Genomic DNA, 26,527 nt, shown 5'->3' with positions numbered 1-26,527 from the left:
TTCAGCATAAGAACTTTTAACAAACTTCTAAAGTCTCGGAAATTATTTTTCTCATAAGAATTCCTAATTCCAAATCTGTGAATGCCCAAATTCGCCTGAAAAACCCTGGCTCTTAAACAGGAATTTCTAAATTTACCTGAAAACCCTGGCTCTTAAACAGGAATTTCTCCCAAAAACAAAAATTCCCCTGTGCGTTGCCATCCCTACTACTACCATCATATTGACGAGATGTTACACAGCAGTGTTATTGAAGAAATTACCTCTCCATGGAATGCTCCATTGATCTCAGAAAGCATGAAGGATGGCTCATGGCATCCCGTCGTTGATTTCAGAAAACGTAACCAAGTGACGATGTCTGATAGGTTTCCACTTCCCGTGCTCACTGACTTATTGCAGAACATAGGCCAGAATAAGGTTTTTTCTACTCTTGATCTATTGCAAGTATTTTGGCAAATACCACTTGACCCAGAAAGCTGAGAACTGGCAGCGTTTTCAGTCCCTAACAGTCATTACCAGTACACCAGCATGCCTTTTGGCTTACGCAGCAGATCTATTACCTTCTCTAGACTTATGACAAACTTGTTCCGGCGAATGATAAGTAATACCCTCAGGGTTTACCTCGACGACCTCAGAATCATATCCAAGGATGTACCGACCCACCTTCAAAGTTTAGAACTTGCTCTTCAGAAACTATCTGAAGCTAATTTGAAGATCAAACTTATCAAATGTGACGTCATGAAAAAAAGAGATAAAGTTTCTAGGCCATAAAGTCATCTCACACGGCATCACCACTCTTAACTCAAAGATAGACACTGTGAAGAAGTATCCTATCCCTCATAATGTTGATGCTGTACTAAACTTCATAGGGCTAACAGGATTCTAACGCCATTTCATCGCTGGCTATTCAGTGATTGAGTCTTCTGTCACTCACCTCCTTCAGAAAGATGTCCTATTCGCCAGGACAGCTGATCAGGAGAAAGTGTTTAAAACACTTAAAGAGGCTTTGATATCTGCTCCCATTCTCAAGTTCCCAGACTTCTCGAAATCGTTTGTCATAGTCACCGACGCCAGTAATATAGGATTAGGAGCCGTACTAACACAGACTAGCGAAAGAAAAAACATGCAATTGCATATGCAAGCTGAGTTCTCTCCAAAGCAGAAAAGAATTACTCGACAACAGAACGAGAAGCTTTAGCTGTAGTGTGGGCTCTCAAACATTTCAGAGACATCATCTACAATTACCCTGTCCATGTACTGACGAAAAAATAGAGCCCAATAGGTAAGTTTGCCCGTTGGTCGCTCACGATATAAAAGTTCTTACCCACGTTTGGATACTTACCTGGCAGACATAATGTAGTTGCCGATGCCCTCTCCCACTACATCGTTCCTGTTCAAGTAGAATACCCTTCGAAAGACTTGCAAATTGTAGAAATAGCACAACAACAAGACCCAATGTGGGCACCGATTATAAACTTTCTAATGAACCCGAAAACGACTCTTACAGTCAAGTCTCCTAGGCCACTCAAGGAACTAGTACTCGTAAACCACGTACCATGAAGGTTATGCTTGGCTCTCCTGCCAGAATGATACATCAACCTGTTATTCCTGCGTCGATTGTACCTACCATGTTGAAACTTGTCCATGACGCACAGTGCACATCCTGGCAAGGACTGCACCATAAAGCAGGCTTGCCTCGAGTACTACTGGCCCAAAATGGCAAAACAGATTAAACATCACGTGGATCAATGTCTAACCTGCCTAGCTAACAGAACCCATGTTGTTGGCCTGAACCCAATTCAGACTTACCCTACAACTAATGCACCTTGGGACCGTGTTTCTATGGACTTGCTAACGAACTTTGCTGAAATTTTCAAAGGTAATAAACATCTTCTAGTTGTGGTGGATAACTTCTCTTAATACGGTAAACTGGTTCCGATTCCAAACAAAACTACATAATGCATTTCATAATAACTTAGTTCGCAGGTATGATCTACCTAGGGTTATACTCTCGGTATAACTCTAAGTGGACTCTCGGCCGTTGTCAGTATACTGTACTGACAACGGCCCGGAATTCAACAATTTTGTTATGGAACAACTGGCTAAACTGTACAAAAATAAAAAGTGCAATATAATGCCTTATCAACCTGGCTAGCAATGGTCTTGCTGAAAGAACAAATAAGAAATTAACAGTCAATAACGCGCTCAGAGGAACAAACAATCGGGACAGTCACAAATGGGATAAACTTATGCGAATCAACCAAAGCTCGATAAACTCCTCTGTCAACTCCTCAATAGGAGACACACCTCACTTTCTGCTTTTTGGGACAGACATGAAATTCCCTAACGCTCTTATATCCTCACCGCCTGTGTCACTTTACAACTATGATGATGATGTTAAAGTCAAACAAAGAGACACTCAATTGGTATTCCAGAGAGTCAAGGAACACCTGTCTAAAGCTACTGACGATTTCACTTGGTTACAAAACGCTCATGCTAAACCTACAAAAATAGGACCTGGATCTTTAGTAATGATCCTCAACCAGCGAAGAGATGGTCCAATGTTGGTCCGACTAACTGTTGACCAAGACAGCCCAGTACCTGTCAATGACCACGTAATGACTGACCCTGCCACCGTGACACAGACTCTGGTCGAAGACACGAACAATGGTACCTCATCAGCACGTACTCATACTTACAACTTTCGGTCATCATCAAGTCAGCTGATGTTCCCATCACTGATATATAAGAAAAACAGTTAAAAATGAAATGAAAATATGAAACAATAAAAAAATAAACTATACTTATGAAATGAATAGTATGGTAAACAACACAGCTCAATTCCAACGGAATTCACAGAAAATCATTAAATCAAAATGAAAATAAATAAAAATCTATGAAAATTCAATTTATCAGTGCAATGAGACACACTGAAATGAAATTGTAACATATTTAGTATAGCATGTGTGTTGCTTATAAATGCAACAGATGGCACTGTTTTTCAAGAAACGCTTAGTTTTACCTATCATAGATGTGGCATCTATACTTATACTTACAACATGAATGGTATGGTAAACAACACAGCTCAATTCAACACAATGTCACACAAAATAATTGAATAAAATATAAAATAAATCAAAATCTGTGAAAATAAAATTTATCAGTGCAATCGGAAACAATGAAATGGAATTCGTGACATATTTAGTATAGCATGTATACACCTCAAATGATATGGTGGAAGTGCTGATAGTCAAAATAGAGATCTTAAATGTAGTTGTTGTCCTTGTATATAAGTCACCGGAGGCAAACACTCAGCAGTTAAAAACCAACTAATGAAAATAGAACACTGCTTGGAAAATCTCACAAATCCAGCTCCGAACATCATCCTGCTTGGGGACTTCAACCTATGGCACCTGAAATGGAAGCACCTGGCTAATACAGTAATATCAGAAAGAATACCATGAAGTAGCCTAAATGAACAGGCACATGCAAATGATCTGCTACGGATGTGAGACAGGTTTGACTTAAATCAGCAAATAGTAGAACCAACTAGGAAGGAGAACATGCTGGACCTCATTTTCACTAATATTGATGAATTGATCAAGAACATAATGATTTCAAATACCTGTTACGCAGATCACAACTTAATTGAAGTTCTAACAACCATGAGGAATGGACCTACAAAACCAGTCCAGATTCCCGGTGGGGGAGATTTCAGCAAATTCAACTTCAATAATAAACAGATAAACTCGGAGCAAATAAACCAGGACTTCACAGAAATAAACTGGGAAGAACAGCTAGAAAATGCAAACCTGAACCAGTGCCTGGAAAAAATAAGCTCAGTAGCACGAGAAATATATTCAAACCGCATACCACTAAGAAAAAAGAGAAAGAGATGCAGATTGGAGCGGGATTGGGTTTTCTTATATAGGCGAAGAAAACGAATTACGGAACAACTTGAGAGTCGCACCCTATCTCAAGAACGGCGAAGAAGGTTAGGTAGAGAAATAGAAACAATTTGAACTCAAGCTACAAGAACCATACAAAACCCAGGAGAGGCAGAGAGCAAAAGGCCATCAGTGAAATAGAGAGAAATCCGAAATATTTTTTCTCCTATGCAAAATCAAGATCAAAAGCCACATCTAGTATCGGGCCCCTGCGAAAGGAAGATGGAACTTTCACCGATGACAACAAAGAAATGAGCGAGTTACTGAGGAACCAGTTCGACTCTGTTTTCAGCGAGCCACTAAGCGCACTAAACATTGATAACCCAAATTAATTTTTCATGGATATGATACCAACATCAAATCATATCAGACGTCACCCTATCCCCACTGGATTTTGAAGAAGCCATAAACAGTATGCCTATGCACTCAGCACCAGGCCCGGATTCTTGGAACTCCATATTCATCAAGAACTGTAAAAAAACTCTATCGCAGGCCCTTCACATTCTGTGGAGACAAAGCCTAGATACTGGCGTTATCCCTGTCATACTAAAAACAGCAGAGATAGCACCACTCCATAAAGGAGGAAATAAGGCAGAGGCAAAAAATTACAGACCGATAGCACTAACATCGCACATCATAAAAAAATTTGAGAGAGTGCTAAGAAGTAAGATAAGATAACCTCAAGAAGATCACAAAACACATGGAATCACAGCAACTCCATAACCCCGGACAACATGGCTTCAGAACAGGGGGCTCTTGCCTGTCGCAGTTGCTGGACCACTATGATATGGCATTAGATGCTATGGAAGACAAACAAAACGCAGATGTAATTTACACAGATTTCGCAAAAGCTTTTGATAAATGTGACCATGGTGTTATTGCACATAAAATGCGTTCAAAAGGAATTACCGGAAAAATGGGCAGATGGATCTACAATTTCCTGACCAACAGAACCCAATGTGTAATAGTCAACAAAATAAAATCCAGCCCATCAACCGTGAAGAGCTCAGTCCCCCAGGGTACTGTGCTTGCTCCAGTACTTTTTCTCATCCTGATGTCGGACATAGACAAGAACACAACCTATAGCACTGTATCATCCTTTGCAGATGACACTAGGATTTTCATAAGAGTAGGCAACATAGAGGACACGGCAAACCTCCAATCAGATGTAGATCAGGTCTTTCAGAAAATAATATGGTGTTTAACGAAGATAATTTCCAGCTCATGCACTACGGAAAAAATGAAAATATAAAAACGGAAACCACGTACAAAACTCAGGCAAATCATAACATAGAACGAAAAGGTAATGTAAAGTTGTTGTTGTTTAAGATTCGCTACCTGAAACAAAAAGTTCCAAGTAGCACGGGCTATGGTGAGCCCGTAGCGGATCTGGGTGTACTCATGTTGGAAGACCTTACCTTTAAAGAACACAATAAAGTAGCCATCACAACTGCAAGAAAAATGACAGGTTGGATAACAAGAACTTTTCACACTAGAGATGCTATACCGATGATGATACTTTTCAAAACGCTTGTGCTCTCTAGAGTAGAGTACTGCTGCACAATGACAGCCCCTTTTAAAGATGAAGAAATTGCTGACCTGGAGAGCATGTAGAGATCCTTTACTACTAGAATCCACTCAGTAAAACATCTAAATTACTGGGACCGACTAAAGAGCCTAAATCTGTACTCCCTTGAGCGCAGATGGGAGAGATACATAATAATTTAGATGTGGAAAATAATTGAGGGGCTGGTCCCAAACCTGCGCACAGAAATAACATCACATGAGACCAGAAGACATGGCAGGATGTGCAGAATACCCCCGTTGAAAAGCAGAGGTGTAACAGGTACTCTGAGAGAGAACTCTATCGACAGCAGAGGCCCGAGACTGTTCAACACGCTTCTACTACACATAAAGGCTTAACTGGCAGACCCCTCACAGTGTTTAAGAGAGTACTGGACAAGCATCTCCAAAGGATACCTGATCAACCAGGTTGTGACTCATACGTCAGGCTGCGAGCAGCCGCGTCCAACAGCCTGGTTGATCAGTCCAGCAACCAGGAGGCCTGGTCGACGACCGGGCCGCTAAGCCCCGGAAGCACCTCAAGGTAGCGTGCATGTTGCTATTATGTGCAACAGATGGCGCTGTTTTGTCAAAAACGCATGTTTTTACCTCTCAGAGGGTTGGTTTCTATATAGTAGGTATATAAAAAAGACGCGCCTATTCGAATGCAATGTTGTGTCAAAATTTCAAAGCAATCGGTGTAGAACTTTCGGAGATTACAGCATGTGTTGCTCTTACGTCCAACAAATGGCGCTGTTTTTAAAAAAAGTCAGTTTTTTTCCTGTCTCAGGTGAGGTATGTATATAGTAGATATATAAAAAGACGCGTCTATTTGAATGCAACGTTGTGTCAAAATTTCAAAGCAATCAATAAAGAGGTTTCGAAAATTTCCCTCACATGAAAAACTCAGTTTTTCATGTGAGGGAAATGCGCATGTTTTTATATACCTACTATATAGTTGCCACACCTGTGACAGCCCAGCAAACACAAATCATCTAGGCAACGTTCGCCTATCTCTTCCCATAGGTTTGGGAAGGATTTGCATTGAGAATGGTGTAGGAGAGCCTTTGAGAAACTTTTACTCAAAAAATCCAAACACAAAGGATTTATTTTAAATTGTTTTTCTACAATTATTTTGTTCCAAATGTAAAACAAATAGTTTTTACATGTTTAAATATAAAATTTATGGTGTTTTTTTGTAAAATTCATTAATAAATTGTGAATGATATATATTGGCTGAGTGAAACCTTTAAAATCCATTTAGTTATTATATGAACAGAAAAAAGTAGTTTTCCAAATTTTCTAAAAATCGCTCTTTTTAACACAATTTGACTCCTTATGCATTCCACTAAACACTATATCATGTTTAAATATATAATTTATGTATTATTCCCTAAAATAATTTATATAAATTATAAAAGTTGCTGGAAAGTGGTGTGAAAGAATCTGAAAACTTTTTGTTGTCTTAATATATTGGAATGTTCTTATTAACTATGTCTCAAGTTCACAGTTTATCAAACAAGAAGATTAACATTCGTCAACTCATAAAATCTTATATGTTATCTTGCTGGTGCAAAATGGGTGAATCTTTAGGAACAGCTAGTATCTATATATGACAAATGGTGTTTTCCCTAACTCAAACAATGTAGGGTTTATTATTCTACACATATTTCTAATGACTCTTAGATGTTTACATTCTCTGAAGTATAATTGTGAAGGCTGTGTCCATCACTCTCAACACAGATTCTTAAACTCCTCTCTGCAGGTTCAACTATATTAGTTTCCATTTTGAATCTCCATGGACATTTGTATCCAAAATGAAAGCAATGTAGTTTCCTTCAGTGCCTTCAGCCAGCACATTTGCTCATTCATTTCCACAGATTCCAACATGGTAGGGGATTTACAGAAATTTGTATATTCATATTGTTATATATTAAAAATATGAATGCAGTTCAATATGATAAGACAAATACATGAGTTTATGATAAATTCGTTTTCTGTGATATACCATTGATATGCTCTTTTTTTCTTTAAACGGCAGACTAAACTAAAGTGCTCACATCAACAGAGTTGATGTATAAATGGTCAACGCTCAACAGAGTTAGTATAAATGTATTAGTATAAATCTTACTTGTCTCATTGTTAATTCACATTCAATGTCAACTTGTGGTTTTGATGTGGCACGTTTGGCCAAGTCATCCGCCACCTCGTTGAGCACTATTCCAACATGAGATGGAACAGTTCAATATGAGTTAGTTAGTATAGTTCATTTATTATGCACCCCATACCCATATTGTGGGCGGTAGTGGAAAGGGTTACAGAGGCACATAATGGGCTCAGGGACTGAACCCCACAATTCATTTAGCTAAGCAAGTTACAATCTTGATGAGCTAGTTACAAAATTCAATATAAGTCATCACATCAACAATGGGTTCGAGATCGACCTCAAGTACAGGTTCTAAATTAAGCAACTGACATATGTGGAGAGCTAGTATCAAAATTTATATGTTTGTCCTGCACACCGCCCCCCATCCAGTGGGCAGCGGTGGATAGGTTACAATCACTTAGTTGTTATCTACAGTTAGCAAACTGGGGATATTTGGCTAAAATTTCTGGTAGCAGATCATTTTGAATGAAATATTGACACATCGCTGGAACATTGGTTATAGAATTGTCTCTAAATTCATGTATCTTTTCGCACTCCATCACATAGTGACGGAGGGTGTGCGAATAATTTTGTTGACACAGTTTACATTTGGTCAGGTCTACATCAGCAGATAATGAGAATTCCCAGAGATACTTGTAACCGAGTCTAAGCCGAGCAGTAGTAACATCTAGAAGTCTGCTGATTTTATTGGATGATCCATAGATGTGTGGCTCCTCTTGTATGATAGTATGATGATAGATGGAATTACTGGTGTCAATTTCACTTTGCCTCAGATCTACAAGATCTTGTTGAAGTTCTCGGTGTACTGCTGCTCTCAGATTGGTCATTGACAATCCAAGGTTACACTCAACGGCTCCTTTAAAGGCAGATTCTTTGGCTAACTTATCGTCTCTATCATGCATTCGGAGCCCAACATGAGATGGAGACCACATGAAATGGACTCTGTTACCAACCTTAATAATTTTGTTGTATTTGTGTCTAGCTTCCAACACAAGCATGTTACAGTTATGTCTTAAAGAGTTGAGAGCATTTAAGGTTGATTAGGAGTCACTTACAATTAATGTATCAAGTTTTGAGACTTGTACACATTTCAGTGCAAGGATCAAGGGAAATAGTTCAGTCTGAAGGGTAGAGGCCCAGTTGTTTATACGGACTCCCCACTCAAAGTATAGGCCATCGCCCATTGTCAGGACAACTGCACTTCCAGCTGCACCCGTGGTGCGGTGTAGGGAACCATCAGTGTATATAATTTGAGAGAGAGAATGCTCTGTGGACAGAGCATCAATATGGCTTAAGGCGTTGAGCTTTGCCTCAAGACGAAGCTTGGGCTGATCTCTAATTTGCTTCTTGGGTGGAAAGGGAGGGATTAAAACTGGAAAGGGTGTAACCTCCTACGGTGCAGGAAAGTGCCGTTGTTGTTTCTCTTGGTACAAATCATGAACCCCATATATTCTGAGTTGAGTTCCAGTTTTTGTTATCCATTTGGAACAATGCTGATCTTCAATAAAGAAATTCTGGAGGGCTTCTGTGCAAGGATTAGGATGAGTTAGCCTAAGCATTTTTATACCAATTTGACAGTTAATTTCAGTAACACGATCAAAAACGCTCAGAATATTAAGTTCCTTTCTCATATTAAGTATCTTTTTGGTACGAGGGCACCCAAGGATTATCCTCAAGGCTTCGTTCTGCAATTTTTCAAGTCCTCCAAGCTTTCTTTCAGGCATCAAAACAAGCAGAGGTGCAGCATAATCCACTAAAGATCTGATGTATGCAAAGTACATCATTTTGACAATTCTGACATTGGCACCATAGCCTGTAAGACAAATACATGAGTTTATGATAAATTCGTTTTCTGTGATATAACATTGATATGCTCTTTTTTTCTTTAAATGGCAGAATAAACTAAATCACATTATCAATGGGTTCGAGATCAACCAGAATTCCAGTTTCTAGGCAGGGGATGAGTACTCACAATAACCTTAAGCGTCAAAACAAAAATGTGTATACTCTTTTTACTCTCCTGACCTTAGTTCTTGAGCTATGTATTTCATTTTGGTACCAACGTGTTCGCAATAACATTCTCTAGAAGAACATCAGTAAAAACGGTCACAAAAAGTTATATGGATACCAGCACCAAATAAATACCTACGTAGATGACTTGCCGTGAGTGCCCAAGAGCAACAAAATGTTTTTACTCTTGGGATTGTTATCACTTCCACACTTGTCCTACAGCGTTAATTTTGGTATCAATGTACTCGCAATGAAATTCAAAACACGGTGATATGAATATAAACGTAGAATAATGGTCGCGGCCCACCCGCAAGAGTGTGGGAAGTGGTGGAACTGTTACCCAGTATTGGTGACAGGACGACACATGGGCGATACAGCGCTTTGAAAGTTTATAATTATTTCACTGTCCTGACATTATTATTGTATGTACGTCATTCATTTTTGTGCCAATGTTTTCGCAATAGAATGTTCTATGAGTCCGTTGGTATAAAAGTTTTTGCCCTGTAACGCCCAAAATTCAGTATAAGTCGTCACATTTTCAATGGGTTCGAGATCAACCACAATTTCCTGAATGGATATAACAAAGGGGATATTAATAGGGTATTAAAATTGTCAACACAAGATAGAACACGAAACAATGGGTATAAATTGGATAAGTTTAGATTTAGGAAAGACTTGGGTAAATACTGGGTCAGTAACAGGGTTGTTGATTTGTGGAATTTTTCTTAACTTATAAATTTATCTTTATTTATCTTAAACTGGTTGGGAGAGGTACAGTTTTTAACATAATTGGGAAGGTCATTCCACATTCGAGGTCCCTTGATTTGTAAAGCATTTCTAGTTTGACTAACTCGTACTCTTGGAATATCAAATAGGTATTTGTTTCTGGTGTGGTGCTCATGGGATCTGTTACAACCTTCTAGGAAGATTTTAAGGTCTGGATTGACATTACAGTGCAGCGTTTTATATATATAAAATACACATGAGAGTATGTGCAGGGACTTAATATCTAACATATTCAGAGATTTGAGTAAGGGGTCCATATATACTGCCCGGTTGCCTGAAATGCTATGCCTACTATAGTGGCTTTAGGTATTGTATGCACTAGCTCTATCTATAAATCCAACATTATGTTTGTAAATCAACTATGTATGTACTTTCCTGAATAAAATTGACTTTACTGTACACTAATATTCTCTGTGGATTTGTTATCCCATATCGTTTGGGAGAAAAAAAATGACTAATACGTTCGGCGAATGACTTTGACTTCAACTTCACTTTGACTTCGTTCATGTCATCGTATTTTCCGTAATATATAAAGGTTATGACAATGCAATTATATTATTGTGTGCAAATAAGTTAGAAATTTCATGTACCCTAAAAATAGTAAAATAAAGAATAAGAATAATTAAATAATTGTTGTAGTAAATTGTCACACGTTCATCATACGCAAACGAACACACAGTGTGGAGCGTCAGTACAACAAGACCGCCACCATTTTAAAACACGGCTTCGAATGTAAGTAATGTTTTTCTCGTACTAACACTGTGTTATACAATAGATTAGGTCTTGAATTCACAAATTTAGTTGTTACATCTGACAGAGTATGTTAGACGGTGTAATGCTGGTCCATGTTACCGTATTTGTGGGCTTGGTTGGTTTAAATGTGGAGGCGAGGCCTAGCTGTGCTAGTGTGTATGTGGAGGCGAGGCCTGGCTGTGCTAGTGTGTATGTGGAGGCGAGGCCTGGCTGTGCTAGTGTGTATGTGGATGCGAGGCCTGGCTGTGCTAGTGTGTATGTGGAGGCGAGGCATGGCTGTGCTAGTGTGTATGTGGAGGCAAGGCCTGGCTGTGCTAGTGTGCATGTGGAGGCGAGGCCTGGCTGTGCTAGTGTGTATGTGGAGGCGAGGCCTGGCTGTGCTAGTGTGTATGTGGAGGCGAGGCCTGGCTGTGCTAGTGTGTATGTGGAGGCGAGGCATGGCTGTGCTAGTGTGTATGTGGAGGCGAGGCATGTACAACACTCCCCAATAGGAAGAAAACCCACTGGGTTCTACGCTAGGTTAGGCTTATCTGTAATAATTGAATTAAGCCTAGCAAAGCCTAGAATCTAGTTCAGTAATTTAAAAAATGTTGTAACTTGAAAAATGCCATTCAATACATGAAACAATTTAAATATTTTCAGGCAATCAACACAACCCTCTCATGTTGGCTAACCCTCTCTCATGTTGGTCAATAATTTAATTATTTTTTTATGGAGTAATCTTTGCTGTTGAAATGTAGTCTTTTTGAGACTACATTTCAAATGTAGTGTGTGTGGAGGCGTGTATGTTAGGTATTACCTAACATACACGGTCTAATATATCTATCTGTGTGAAATAGATTAAATCCATTTATTTGATATTCAGCTAATAGTTCTGTATTTTCTACATTCATCCATGTTTTGGTAAGTGCAATAATATGTATTGTTTCATTGCAGATTAGAGATTCTAGATAGTTCTAGATTTCCGAAGTACTGAAACGCGCGCCATACAGGCTTGGTGGATCTAGGTGCAAGGTAAAATTATTTACATTTACTTGTTTTTTTATTTATATGCATATATATATATATATATATATATATATATATATATATATATATATATATATATATATATATATATATATATATATATATATATATATATATATATATATATTATATGTGTGTATATGTATTTGTATGTATATAAATTTGTGTGTAAATCACGGAAATTAACTTGAGGAAACTGGCAACCAAAAACCAGTAGGCAGTCTACTGTATTTTATCAAACCCTTATTAGAATAATAGAACTTGTAATAATTTTGCAAAAATAGTGGTATTTACTATTTTTAAAAGATTATTGACAAATTTACCGATATGGTGCATTCGGAAGACAAACCAAATTTTTTCACTTTTGACAATTGAGCACCTGCTACATCCAGATTCTAGAGAGGAAAGGAAGGACGATCTTACTGGATCCCATAGCCTCTCCGAGGCACAAACCAGGCTTGTACACAACCCTCCCCCTGCACCCGAGCTATGTCAACAGGCCGTTCTCCCTCTTCGCCCTTACATCATCACACACACAGATCACAATAACGTGATGCATCAAATGAACAAATCCACAAGGGCCGTGATGAGGATTCAAACCTGTGTCCGGGAGCATCTCAGACATTGCCTTAATTATCTGTAATCAACTGATTTTCAGAGCTGCTCATTACAAAATACTCTTTAAAAAATTGCTTCTTAACAATAAGAGCATTTCAATATATCCATAATCATCTGTATCAAACCTTATTACAGGTAAAACCAGTAGGCAGCCTACTGTATTTTATCAAACCCTTATTAGAATAATAGATCTTGTAATAATTTTGCAAAAATAGTGGCATTTACTATTTTTAAAAGATTATTAAAAAATTTACCGATATGGTGCGTTCGGAAGACAAACCAAATTTTTTCACTTTTGACAATTGAGTACCTGCTACATCCAGATTCTAGGGAGGAAAGGAAGAACGATCTTACTGGATCCCATAGCCTCTCCGAGGCACAAACCAGGCTTGTACACAACCCTCCCCCTGCACCTGAGCTATGTCAACAGGTCGTTCTTTCTCTTCGCCCTTACATCATCACACACAGAGATCACAATAACGTGATGCATCAAATGAACAAATCCACAAGGGCCGTGACGAGGATTTGAACCTTCGTCCGGGAGCATCCCAGACACTGCCTAAATCGACTGAGCTACAACAGGGTAAAAGGATCCAGGAAGTTCAGTAGAAGTTTGGTTTCAACCCTTTTACCCTGTCGTAGCTCAGTCGATTAAGGCAGTGTCTGGGATGCTCCCGGACACAGGTTTGAATCCTCATCACGGCCCTTGTGGATTTGTTCATTTGATGCATCACGTTATTGTGATCTGTGTGTGATGATGTAAGGGCGAAGAGGGAGAACGGCCTGTTGACATAGCTCGGGTGCAGGGGGGGGGGGGGTTGTGTAAAAGCCTGGTTTGTGCCTCGGAGAGGCTATGGGATCCAGTAAGTTCAGTAGAACTTCGGTTTCAACCCTTTTACCCTGTTGTAGCTCAGCCGATTAAGGCAGTGTCTGGGATGCTCCCGGACGCAGGTTCGAATCCTCGTCACGGCCCTTGTGGATTTGTTCATTTGATGCATCACGTTATTGTGATCTGTGTGTGTAATTCTTCACCTGCTACAGCAACAGGAATGTGTGTGTGTGTGTATTTGTGTTGTTGAATATGACCGAAAGTGTAAGATTAATGATTCTAACACAAATCGTCTGAATATTTGTTTTTCTTCACTGTCGAGAGTAGTTAAAAAAATTTACTCAAGTTTATTTTCACACTTTATTTATGGTCCTTCAGTCCCTCTCCTTACTGCTGCTGCTGTTTCTTGCATCTTTGCATCGCTTGTATGTTTGGGGGTTTGGCCTCTTGCTATATATTGATTCCATTTGTGTGTGTTTGGGTCTCAGGCCCTCTCGCAATTTCTGTTGAACAAACCCCTTTTCCTAGTTCTGCATCTCTCCTTTGGTACAAATTTTGTTGTGCTTTTATCATATATTTCACAAAACTTGACATACATTTCATTTACTTCATGTCCTATCAGCAAGTGTTTGTCAAATTCTTTAAGGAAAGTTTATCATCCTGATTGCAGATCTCTAGCGCTATTATGTCAACTTCTTGTGGATTCGCAATCATTATTTAATTTACCTTTAGGTGTTCTTTCACCAGCACAGCAACACTGTACCTCTCCCAACCAGTTTAAGATAAAAACTAAGTACTAACTAATTAACTCAATGTAACCTACCTTACCCCCAAAATGTCAACCCATGTCTTCTATTTTAAACAATGCTGTTTTGTTGATCAAATTGTATTTTTGTTTTTTTCTGCAATGTTTCCCCCCCCCCCACCACTCTACCACCACATTGAGTTTAGTAGCTCTGTGCACGTCAGGTGCTGTTTAATATACAGACCTACTCCTCCATTTGACCTAGTTTCTCTATCACATCTATATAAATTGTAGTTGGGAATCCAGATTTTACTATCCATGTAATCTTTTTTATTTCTTTTTATATATCTAATTGATTTTTTCTAACAGTTAAACAGAAAATAGTTTAATGGTATTTATTTATTACATTAGAAAGTTATAAAATCTAATGTTGAGATTGAAAGACATACATTATACTCTATTGCCTTAAAGTTTATGCATTATTGTAACAGGTACAAATGCTGTCCTAGTTGGGAGGTGCATATTGTAATGACACAGTGAGATATATTTACATATCAAGTATTGCTGATATGTTGAAGCATGTACTGAACAAGATTGGTGGAAACAGATACAAGGTTAAGATTGCTGTAGTCTAGTCTAATTCAATCATTTTTAGTAAGCTTTGAGAACATTTATGGTTGAAGTTGCCGGTGCCAGTGGACCACTTTGTGCTTTAGGCCTGGTGGAGCTTGGTCCACAAGGCTGTTGTTTGGAGTGGCCCGCCGATCCACATACAGTCTGCATATGATATACAGTCTGTTGATCAATTGAACTACAGTAGTTAGTTTTTATCATCCGAATGCACCAATATGTGTTCATTCTTCCCAGATGAAGGAACTAGGTAATATTCATCATCTGAATGGACCATCTGAAGCTTTTCCACACTCATGATACACGAGAGGTTTAAAAAACTTTTAAAACTTTTAAAACTTTTTGACCTATGTATTTAAAAGCAATTCTAAAGTTAAAAAGTGTAGCATAGGCCCCTCGCAGAATGTTCTTAATATGATCCTCAGGTTATAGTTTTCTATCTAAAACCACCCCTAGATCTCTTTCTTGATCAGAATTCTTTATAGATCTCTGTGGCTCGATCATAGAAACTGAGTAAATTCGTTACACTGGACCTTCCAGATCGAATACCATGCTGACGGTCTGATATATCATTCAGTACGTCTGCATCTGAAATTGAGCAATACCCGATTTATTATTTGGTTTTATAAATTTTATACTTATAATCTTAACTTATTTCAGAGACCACGAGTAATCTGGGCTTCGAACTCAACAGAAAAGCCTTCCGTAGACCTGCTTCTTTGCTACATAATAGACAAAATTTAGTAAGTATTGATTTATTATGTGTTTGTTTATTTATTTATTTTTTCTTTATATACAAGAAGGTACATTGGGGGAGAGTACAGTGACTTGAAGTTATACATTCTTGTAAAGCAACTAGCACTCATAGCGTTTCGGGCAGATCTAAGTATAGACCAAGGAACTTACCATCTTTTTTATTTCTGATGTTAACATTGTGTAACTGTAGATGAATTGCATTTGTTGATTTGCTCCCAAGTAAGATGTTGTAGGTCCTTTTTATGTTTAGTGTGAGTTTGTTGGTTGACATTAATAAGTGGATTTTTTTTAATTTATTGTTTACATCATTATTTAATATGAGTGGGTTGGATTCTGAGTAGATGAGGTTAGTGTCATCATTATCTCATATCTCAGTGATTTTGTTGTAATGGTCAAGTAGCTGTACTGTACAAGTAGAGGACATGAGAGATAGCTGTAAGAGGTATTTCAATATCTTCCTGCTCTAAATCCATGTTGGCCTGGATTGTGGAGGTCATTGGTCTCTATAAAACTAGTAACCTGACTCCTGATCACACTTAAATAATTTTATTATGTGGGATGTTAGTGCAACTGGTCTATAATTCTTTGCCAATGCTTGTGTTATGTTGTGTTGTTTTGGTAGTGATGTGCAATGTGTTGTTTTGGTAGTGATTCGTCCAGTTCTGGTAGTAGTGCGGTTGTTGTGTGGTGTAGTACTTCCCAGCAAACATTTTCATGTTTTTAAAACATCCTAAAAACGACATTTCATTGTTTTCAGCACGTTTATAATTACGTTTAGAAAAGTTTTTTTGAGAACTTTTATATACAACCTTAGAACGTAAATAATTAACATTTCTAAAAACTTTTTTATAATCTTTTAATTACCTACATTAAAACGTTTAGGGTAAATTAGGGTATAATAATTTTTTAATTCATATCTGAAATAGAAAGGGAGAGAAAAAAGGAAGACATATCTGAGAAAGAAATGGACATCCTATATATGTATGTGTAAATTACAAATAAATAGGGTACAAAAAGAGAATTAAAATATTATATTTATTTAATTAAGAATGAGTAATACAACAAAATATATGTAATAGCTCGAAATATATAGACTATATCTATAACAGAATATAAAAGTAAAAATTTAAAAATCTATAAATGCAATATGTGAACACAATAGATTTTGTGATCAAGCAGCCTGTGATTCATGTCATGCTGAGATCAGTCTGACGTTACAAGCAGTTATTGTTACTTAAAAAACAAGTAAAATTTTCCGAGTATACATATAACACTATAGTTTTTCTATGACTAATAATAAAAATCTATTAATCAAAAGTTTAGGACTAATTAACTAAAAATAAAAATCTACAAGTGAATGTAAACACAGTCAAGTATAATATTCATGTAGAAAGAGAAAGAAAAAGAGAGAGAGAAGGAAAGAAAGAGAAAGAAAAAGAGAGAGAGAAGGAAAGAAAGAGAAAGAAAGAAAGGGAGAAAGAGAGAGAGAAAGAAAAGAAAAAACAGTCATGTATAATATTCATATTAGCACCATGCAATATAACTTAGATTAAGTAAAAATCTCAGACATTTTTAAATCAAATGAAATATGAGAGCCAGAGAGAGAGAGCGAGAGCCAGAGAGAGAGCGCCACAGAGCGCCACAGAGCCAGAGAAAGAGAGAGCCAGAGAGAGAGCGTGAGCCAGAGCCAGAGAGAGAGAGAGAGCCAGAGCCAGAGAGAGAGAGAGAGAGCCAGAGAGAGAGAGAGAGAGCCAGAGAGAAAGAGAGAGCCAGAGAGAGAGAGAGAGCCCGAGAGAGAGAGCGTGAGCCAGAGCCAGAGAGGGAGAGCGTGAGCCAGAGAGAGAGTCAGAGCTAGAGAGAGAGTCAGTGCCAGAGAGAGAGAGAGCCAGAGAGAGAGAGCCAGAGCCAGAGAGAGAGAGCCAGAGAGAGAGAGCCAGAGAGAGAGAGAGAGAGCCAGAGAGAGCGAGAGCCAGAGAGAGCGAGAGCCAGCGAGAGCCAGAGAGAGCGAGAGCCAGAGAGAGCGAGAGCGAGAGAGCCAGAGAAAGAGAGGGAGAGAGAGAGAGAGAGAGAGAGAGAGAGCCAGAGAGAGAGCCAGAGCCAGAGAGAGAGAGCCAGAGAAAGAGAGAGAGAGAGAGACAGAGAGACAGAGAGAAAGAGAGAGCCAGAGAGAGAGAGAGAGCCAGAGCCAGAGAGAGAGAGAGCCAGAGCCAGAGAGAGAGAGAGCCAGAGCCAGAGAGAGAGAGAGAGCCAGAGAGAGAGAGAGAGAGAGCCAGAGCCAGAGAGAGCCAGAGCCAGAGAGAGAGAGAGCCAGAGCCAGAGAGAGAGAGAGAGAGCCAGAGAGAGAGAGAGAGAGAGCCAGAGAGAGAGAGAGAGAGCAAGAGAACCAGAGAGAGAGAGTGAGAGAGAGAGCCAGAGAGAGAGAGCGAGAGAGAGAGAGAGAGAGAGCGAGAGAGAGAGCCAGAGAGAGAGAGAGAGAGAGAGAGAGAGAGAGAGAGAGAGAGAGAGAGAGCGAGAGAGAGAGCCAGAGAGAGAGAGAGAGAGAGAGAGAGAGAGAGAGAGAGCAAGAGAGCCAGAGAGAGAGCGAGAGAAAGAGAGAAAGAGAAAGAAAGAGAGAGAGAGAGAGAGAGAGAGAGAGAGAGAGAGAGAGAGAGAGAGAGAGAGAGAGAGAGAGAGAGAGAGAGAGAGAGAGAGAGAGAGAGAGAAAGAGAGAGAGAGAGACAGACAGACAGAGACAGAAAGACACACACACAACAAAAGAGGAGACAGAACAAAATTAAGGCAAGGAGAGAGAAGACAGAACAGAAACAGAGAGAGGAGAGAAATGAGAAATCATTGAAGAGAAGGGGAAGAGAAACACAAGATAAGAAAAAGATACAAGAAAAATATACAAGATAAAAATGACATAAATTAATACCACAAATATAAAAAGTAAAGGAAGAGAGAAGCTAGAAGAGACAGGAAACGAGAGGTGTTAGAAGAGAGGAGGATAGGAGAGATTAAAAGATAAGAAAAACAGGAGAGAAACGTAAAAGAAATAAAAAAAAAGGGACATTTGTGAGGAGAGAAAATAAAGAGACCAGAGAAGACCATATATCAAGAGTGTGAGGATAAAGACATATATTTTCTTAGTAGACATCCTCTGGCTCTTGTTGCCCCTCTTGTATACGAATTGTACTTGCAAGTTTTCCCTGAAAAGATATTAACAAAATTAATATTTAATTATTTATTTATATAAATTACACACACACAAACTTTATATATATATATATATATATATATATATATATATATATATAATATATAATTTCGTAAACCTCACCCTGTAAACATTTATGTTTCTACATGTTAAACAAGCTACGAGGATGAGGGAAGGGGATGTTCCCTCCATGCAGGATATTATATTTACCAGGAAAGAGAAAGATATATTTATCATTCAGTACCTCCCTCCATTGGTACCTCCCTTTTCCTCCTTTCAGTACCTCCCTCCTTTTACCCAAGTGACATTGTCACTTGGGTAAAAGTGACCATGTCTTTTTGGGAATAAAGTATGCAATGCATTATAATCTGGAAGAAAATGAGCTTGAAGCAGTTGAAAAACCTGACTTGTGGAGAGGTCATTATGGGGAACTCAGATATTTCCTTAAGGAATTTGACAAACACTTGCAGTTAGGACATGAAGTAAATGAGATGTATGTCAAGTTTTGTGAAATATATGATAATGGCACAACAAAATTTATACTAAAGCAGAGCTGCAGAACTAGGAAAAAGGGAAAAATTGCCCAAACATACAAGCAATACAAAGATGTGAGAAACAACAATAGCAGTAAGGAGAGGGGCAGAAAGACTATGACTTTCGGTCATATTCAACAACACAAATATACATACACACACACATTATTGGAAAAAATTGGAATTGGAATATTGGAAAAAATAATTAAAACTAAATGGGTAGAACACCTGGAGAGAAATGATATAATTTCAGACAGACAGTATGGTTTTCGATTTGGAAGATCCTGTGTATCGAATTTACTCAGTTTCTATGATCGAGCAACAGATATATTACAGGAAAGAGATGGTTGGGTTGACTGCATCTATCTGGACCTAAAAAAGGCATTCGACAGAGTTCCACATAGAGAGGTTGTTCAGGAAACTGGAAAATATTGGAGGGGTGACAGGTAAGCTTCTAACATGGATGAAAAATTTTCTGACTGATAGAAAAATGAGGGCAGTAATCAGAGGCAATGTATCGGACTGGAGAAATGTCACAAGTGGAGTACCACAGAGTTCAGTTCTTGCACCAGTGATGTTTATTGTCTACATAAATGATCTACCAGTTGGTATACAGAATTACATGAACATGTTTGCTGATGATGCTAAGATAATAGGAAGGATAAGAAATTTAGATGATTGTCATGCCCTTCAAGAAAACCTGAATAAAATAAGTATATGGAGCATCACTTGGCAAATGGAATTTAATGTTAATAAATGCCATGTTATGGAATGTGGAACAGGAGAACATAGACCCCACACAACCTATACATTATGTGAGAAATCTTTAAAGAATTCTGATAAAGAAAGAGATCTAGGGGTGGTTCTAGATAGAAAACTATCACCTGAGGACCACATAAAGAATATTGTGCGAGGAGCCTATGCTATGCTTTCTAACTTTAGAATTGCGTTTAAATACATGGATGGTGATATACTAAAGAAATTGTTCATGACTTTTGTTACGCCAACGCTAGAATATGCAGCTGTTGTGTGGTGCCCAACAACAGAAGTTGGCCAATATCTTAAGAAGCACATCAACAAACTGGAAAAGGTGCAAAGACATGCTACTAAGTGGCTCCCAGAACTGAAAGGCAAGAGCTACGAGGAGAGGTTAGAGGCATTAAATATGCCAAAACTAAAAGACAGAAGAAAGAGGTGATATGATCACTACATACAAAATAGTAACAGGAATTGATAAAATCGACAGGGAAGATTTCCTGAGACCTGAAACTTCAAGAACAGGAGGTCATAGATTGAAACTAGCTTAACACAGATGCTAAAGAAATATAAGAAAATTCACTTTCGCAAATAGCGTGGTAGACGGTTGGAACAAGTTAGGTGAGAAGGTGGTGGAGGCCAAGACTGTCAGTAGTCTCAAAGCGTTATATGACAAAGAGTGCTGGGAAGACGGTGTCATCCTGTAACTACACTTAGGTAATTACACACACACACTATATATATATATATATATATATATATATATATATATATATATATATATATATATATATATATATATATATATATATATATATATATATATATATGTCGTACCTAGTAGCCAGAATGCACTTCTCGGCCTACAATGCAAGGCCCAATTTGCTTAATAAGCTAAGTTTTCCTGAATTTATATATTTTCTCTATTTTTTTTCCTATGAAAAGATAAGGCTACCCATTTCATTATGTATGAGGTCAATTTTTGTTTATTGGAGTTAAAATTAATGTAGATATATGACCGAACCTAACCAACCCTACCTAACCTATCCTAACCTATCTTTATAGGTTAGGTTAGGTTAGGTGGCCGAAAAAGTTAGGTTAGGTAGGTTAAGTAGTCGAAAAACAATTAATTCATGAAAACTTGGCTTATTAGGCAAATCGGGCCTTGCATAGTAGGCTGAGAAGTGCGTTCTGGCTACTAGGTACGACATATATATATATATATATATATATATATATATATATATATATATATATATATGTCGTACCTAGTAGCCAGAACTCTCTTCTCAGCCTACTATTCAAGGCCCGATTTGCCTAATAAGCCAAGTTTTCCTGAATTAATATATTTACTCTAGTTTTTTTCTTATGAAATGATAAAGCAACCCTTTTCTCTATGTATGAGGTCAATTTTTTTTTATTGGAGTTAAAATTAACGTAGATATATGACCGAACCTAACCAACCCTACCTAACCTAACCTAACCTATATTTATAGGTAAGGTTAGGTTAGGTAGCCAAAAAAAGCTAGGTTAGGTTAGGTTAGGTAGGTTAGGTAGACGAAAAAACATTAATTCATGAAAACTTGGCTTATTAGGCTAATCGGGCCTTGAATAGTAGGCTGAGAAGTGCGTTCTGGCTATTAGGTACGACATATATATATATATATATATATATATATATATATATATATATATATATATATATATATATATATATATATATATATATATATATATATATATATATATATATATGTCGTACCTAGTAGCCAGAACGCACTTCTCAGCCTACTATGCAAGGACCGATTTGCCTAATAAGCCAAGTTTTCCTGAATTAATATATTTTCTCTAATTTTTTTCTCATTAAATGATAAAGCTACCCATTTCATTATGTATGAGGTCAATTTTTTGTTATTGGAGTTAAAATTAACGTAGATATATGACCGAACCTAACCAACCCTACCTAACCTAACCTAACCTATCTTTATAGGTTAGGTGGCCGAAAAAGTTAGGTTAGGTTAGGTTAGGTAGGTTAGGTAGTCGAAAAACAATTAATTCATGAAAACTTGGCTTATTAGGCAAATCGGGCCTTGCATAGTAGGCTGAGAAGTGCGTTCTGGCTACTAGGTACAACATATATATTTATATATATATATATATATATATATATATATATATATATATATATATATATATATATATATATATATATTATATATATATATATATATATATATATATATATATATATATATATATATATATATACATATATATATATATAATATATATATATATATATATAAATATATATAAATATATATATATATATATATATATATATATATATATATATATATATATATATATATATATATATATATATATATATATATATGTCGTACCTAGTAGCCAGAACGCACTTTTCAGCCTACTATGCAAGGCCCGATTTGCCTAATAAGCCAAGTTTTCATGAATTAATATATTTTCTCTATTTTTTTTCTTATGAAATGATAAAGCTATCCATTTCATTATGTATGAGGTCAATTCTTTTTTTATTGGAGTTAAAATTAATATAGATATATGACCGAACCTAACCAACCCTACCTAACCTATCTTTATAGGTTAGGTTAGGTAGCTGAAAATGTTAGGTTAGGTAGTCGAAAAAACATTAATTCATGAAAACTTGGCTTATTAGGCAAATCGGGCCTTGCATAGTAGGCTGAGATGTGCGTTCTGGCTACTAGGTACGACACATTGTATATATATTTATATATATATATATATATATATATATATATATATATATATATATTTATATATATATATATATATATATATATATATATATATATATATATATATATATATATATATGTCGTACCTAATAGCCAGAACGCACTTCTCAGCCTACTATTCAAGGCCCGATTTGCCTAATAAGCCAAGTTTTCATGAATTAATGTTTTTTCGTCTACCTAACCTACCTAACCTAACCTAACCTAGCTTTTTTTGGCTACCTAACCTAACCTTACCTATAAATATAGGTTAGGTTAGGTTAGGTAGGGTTGGTTAGGTTCGGTCATATATCTACGTTAATTTTAACTCCAATAAAAAAAAAATGACCTCATACATAGAGAAAAGGGTAGCTTTATCATTTCATAAGAAAAAAATTATAGTAAATATATTAATTCGGGAAAACTTGGCTTATTAGGCAAATCGGGCCTTGAATAGTAGGCTGAGAAGTGAGTTCTGGCTACTAGGTACGACATATATATATATATATATATATATATATATATATATGTCGTACCTAGTAGCCAGAACGCACTTTTCAGCCTACTATGCACGGCCTGATTTGCCTAATAAGCCAAGTTTTCATGAATTAATTGTTTTTCGACTACCTAACCTACCTAACCTAACCTAACCTAACTTTTTCGGCTACCTAACCTAACCTAACCTATAAAGATAGGTTAGGTTAGGTTAGGTAGGGTTGGTTAGGTTCGGTCATATATCTACGTTAATTCCAACTCCAATAAAAAAAAATTGACCTCATACATAATGAAATGGGTAGCTTTATCATTTCATAAGAAAAAAATTATAGAAAATATATTAATTCAGGAAAACTTGGCTTATTAGGCAAATTTGGCCTTGCATAGTAGGCTGAGAAGTGCGTTCTGGCTACTAGGTATGACATTATATATATATATATATATATATATATATATATATATATATATATATATATATATATATATATATATATATATATATATATATATATATATATATAATCGGACAATTAGTAAAAAAAAAAAAAAAAATATTAAATTATTTTACCTTGTACCTAGATCCACCAGGCCTGATTGGTGCATGTTTCACTACTTCAAAAACCTGGAAGGTCACATCCTCCTCCTCAACTTGTGGATGTGCGTTGATAGATGATTCTGTAAAATTAAGTTATTTATATAATAATAAATTCAGTATAACAATAATATTCTGTAAAATTAAAAGTAATTTATACATCAATCAGATAAAACTCTCCAGAGATGGTGATACACAACATATAAAGGACAAGCTTCAGAACAAAATATGCATTTTGGAATAAGGTTTTGTACATGTAGGTAGCACATGAGAAAATAAGTGGAAGGTGATCAAGTTTATATTAACATGTTAATGGCTTTGTTAAGGCTTTGCAAGAATGAAAAAATATTAATAATATAATATCACCTACCAATTAATTGTACATCATTTATAAGTCAATTATTTGCATTATTATTATTCAATACTAATGATATAAAAATGCATTTTGTAATCTACTATTTATGCAAGTATTAAGCACAGGATCATGAAATAAACTGCAAAATACTGTAATGGATAAACCAATTAAGTTTACATTTTCCTATAGTCAGTCAGTTCTATTAGCAGCAGAGAACAATTATGCCCAACCTCTATTAAATGAAACAATCTTAAGAGCAAGTGATAGAAATATATTCATTTATCCTTGGGAAAATATTATGGAATGGTTCCAAATATGAAAAATATTAAGTTTTTTGGTTAAAATTTTTTAATTTAAAATTTAAATTTTTAAGTGAATTTTAAACTTTAAAAAAATTATTTAATTTTTTGGTTACTTACTTAAAATAACATTATATAGTTCTTGTTTTTGTAGAAATGCCAATTTCTTCTTTTGCCCTTCCAGACTGTATAGTGACCACAGGCCGTTTGTTCATATCTTCATTATTCTTCGAACCGTGGTTGCACAATCAGACCCACGTACACTGGTTAAAAGCATCACCTAAAAGCAACAACAAAAATGTAGTACACTGACGAATTTTGAATATATATATATATATATATATATATATATATATATATATATATATATATATATATATATATATATATATATATATATATTAGTATATTTTGGTAGCAGTCTTTCCTGTAGACATATATTATTAAATATGACCGAAAAAGTAAGATTAATAATTCTAACACGAATTTTCTCAATCTTTCGTACATTACGCTTCACTGTTGGAGGTAAATCAAAAATCACTTCTCCAAAATTCATTTTTATTTCTAGTCTGACGCGACACGGGCGCGTTTCGTAAAACTTATTGCATTTTCAAAGACTTCACAAATACACAACTGATTAGAACTTACGTCTCTCTGATATTATATCTACATTTGAGTGAGGTGGGAAGGGTGATGTGGCATTATCAACACAAGACAGAACAGGAGGGGATATTAATAGGGTATTAAAAGTATCAACACAAGACAGAACAGAGACAATGGGTAATGAATAGATGTGTTTGTAGAAAGCCTATTGGTCCATATTTCTTGATGCTTCTATATTGGAGCGGAGTCTTGAGGTGGGTAGAATATAGTTGTGCAATAATTGGCTGTTGATTGCTGGTGTTGACTTCTTGATGTGTAGTGCACTACACATCAAGAAGTCAACACCAGCAATCAACAGCCAATTATTACACAACTATATTCTACCCACCTCAAGACTCCGCTCCAATATAGAAGCATCAAGAAATATGGACCAATAGGCTTTCTACAAACACATCTATTCAATACCCATTGTCTTTGTTCTGTCTTGTGTTGATACTTTTAATACCCTATTAATATCCCCTCCTGTTCTGTCTTGTGTTGATAATGCCACATCACCCTTCCCACCTCACTCAAATGTAGATATAATATCAGAGAGACGTAAGTTCTAATCAGTTGTGTATTTGTGAAGTCTTTGAAAATGTAATAAGTTTTACGAAACGCGCCCGTGTCGCGTCAGACTAAAAATAAAAATGAATTTTGGAGAAGTGATTTTTGATTTACCTCCAACAGTGAAGCGTAATGTACGAAAGATTGAGAAAATTCGTGTTAGAATTATTAATCTTACTTTTTCGGTCATATTTAATAATATATATATATATATATATATATATATATATATATATATATATATATATATATATATATATATATATATATATATATATATATATATATATGTATGTATGTATGCCATATACATATATATGCTATGTTGTATGCTACAACTTGGCTGATAATAAAGCCATTCACAACTGCAGGCCTAATAAAAAAAGGAGGTGGCATAGCAATATCTTACAAAGATACCTTCATCTGCAATAGTGTCATTAGTAATAGAGACGACTATTGTGAATACACCTTTGCCAAGTTCTCCAGTA

Source organism: Procambarus clarkii, chromosome 17 (assembly GCF_040958095.1).
Source record: "Procambarus clarkii isolate CNS0578487 chromosome 17, FALCON_Pclarkii_2.0, whole genome shotgun sequence".
Lineage (NCBI taxonomy): Eukaryota > Metazoa > Arthropoda > Malacostraca > Decapoda > Cambaridae > Procambarus > Procambarus clarkii.
This window is presented reverse-complemented; position numbering follows the sequence as displayed.